Source organism: Limulus polyphemus, unplaced genomic scaffold (assembly GCF_000517525.1).
Source record: "Limulus polyphemus unplaced genomic scaffold, Limulus_polyphemus-2.1.2 Scaffold1928, whole genome shotgun sequence".
Taxonomy (NCBI): Eukaryota; Metazoa; Arthropoda; class Merostomata; order Xiphosura; family Limulidae; genus Limulus; species Limulus polyphemus.
Window position 1 is genome coordinate 104,693 of NW_013667538.1, and position 1,834 is coordinate 106,526.

At 34.5% G+C, this 1,834-nt stretch overlaps 1 protein-coding gene and 1 long non-coding RNA gene across 3 annotated transcripts in view; both read right to left on the reverse strand.

Moving 5' to 3' along the window:
* The window catches only part of LOC106465386 (chorion peroxidase-like), a 64,135-nt gene that overhangs the window by 9,044 nt on the left and 53,257 nt on the right, over positions 1-1,834 (reverse strand). The gene's annotated exons all lie outside the window — the stretch shown is intronic.
* LOC111087257 overlaps positions 1-1,834 on the reverse strand; it is a 4,693-nt gene extending 2,859 nt beyond the window's left edge. Inside the window, exons 1-2 of the long non-coding RNA XR_002611959.1 lie at positions 1,816-1,834; positions 308-519 (exon numbers count right to left, since the gene is read on the reverse strand). This is a non-coding gene — a long non-coding RNA (uncharacterized LOC111087257). The remainder of the gene's footprint in view (positions 1-307; positions 520-1,815) is intronic.

Here is a 1,834-nt window from a genome sequence, read left to right on the forward strand (position 1 = left end):
TATATATATATATATATGACTCGATTAGATTATTAAAACTCAATTGACGTTCTTAATATGCATGCTGCCTACACTAAGCTTTTTTTAGAAGACGTACTGGAGGTTGACGGTGTCGTTGATGGAGCAGCACGTTTCGAGAAAAACGACTATGTTGCGTGGTTGTAAGCACACTAGGCGCACACAGTAATTTTCTCCTTTGATGGGTGTTTAATTATGAGCTGGATGTCTCGAGACTTCCCACTTGAAAAACTAGCTAGGTGAAATAAGACACATGATACTTCCCAATCGGGAAGCTAACTTAACTTACCATCAGCGTATTGTGGTCGCAACAGACGGACGAAGGAAGTAAAAGACTTGCCCCAGGTGGGATTCTGCAGGTTATTGCAACTGCCGTCTATAGAGCGGTATTTTGTGGATGGATAAGGAGGTATAACTGGACAAACCGAGTTTACCACAGTGTTCTGCAAACTGAATCTTGATAGCCCGTCGTTGTTTCCTTGAGTAGCATCCAGTTGAAATCTGTATATAAAAATAAAGAAGCTTTTCCCAGGACATCGTAACACGAGAGAGAAATTAAGAAAATAAAGGGTGGCTACAACGGAACAAGTGAGATTTCTCAGTTCTCAATGAAAAACAAAACAAACTGGTATCGAGTCATTTTAAAAATACCTTATAGCATGAAGACAAAGTTCGAACATGAATAAAATATATATAGAAATTTAAAAAGAAATATTGCCAGAAAAAGAATAGACAAGCCTTAATTATATGGATGTATAACCCAGGATTTTATCATCCAAACCTTACCTGAGGTTAAAGAACGAGTGAAAACTTCACATTATTAACAATGCTGTGTGATAACACCATGATTGTTTAACTTTCCAGCATGTGAATGTTCAAAGTTATTGAAAAATAAAAATTGCTGTAATTTTATTATCTAGAAATATCATATTGGAAACGGATTCAGCATTTGTGAGTTTGAGTTTTTCTTCTTAATTCAGGAAATTGGTTTATTTTCCCACTCATCTGTTAAAATAAAGGAACTACTAAAAACAAAAGAGCATAAGACTAAAAATACATACATGTAAAATATGCATTAAAATCAACTTAATATCGGCTTTGTAGAGTCTAACAATTTCATATTGCGATGATTGAAATTCATTCCGCCATTCCATAAGGATCAAATTATACTTTTGCTCAAATGTTCTGCAGAAAGTTAGTTTCTTTTTAGTTCGGAAGTGGAGAGGTCGTATACTCTTAGACCAAGGTTACAAACCAGAACTATCGTTATACAAGATTTGTACTTATTTATGTAGTGGTTTCTCCTACAGTGAAGTTATATTTATTCCAATGGGTGGAATGGAGACTTGGAGTTAGTAAGAGTTGGGATTTATCTTCCTTTGAATGTGTAATGGGATTGATCGTTGGTACAAGTTAAAGGATTGTGGGAGACCGTATTAGCACCCTGCGATATTTTCATGGTTCTGGATCGTGACACTGACCTGCATGGACGCAAGAATTTCATACTATCTCTGTGAAATTTTCAATCTTCAGAACAAATAAGACCTTTCTATTTAAGTAAATAGTTACTCTTTGTATGAATAGATTCAGTTTATTTTCAAAGTTGCCTTTGTTTCGATTTCCTTTTTTGTCCATGTTTGAAATAGGTTTCTGTATAGTGTTGACGAAAGTTATTTTGTGGGTAATTCTACCAGTCATATTTGAAAATCTGAATAACATCTTTATAAAGTCAAAATACATTTAAAACAAGGCCGATAGTCCAAAATGTTAAATCCTGCTATTTGAGAGGAATCTTACTTTTTAAAGAACTCTTGAA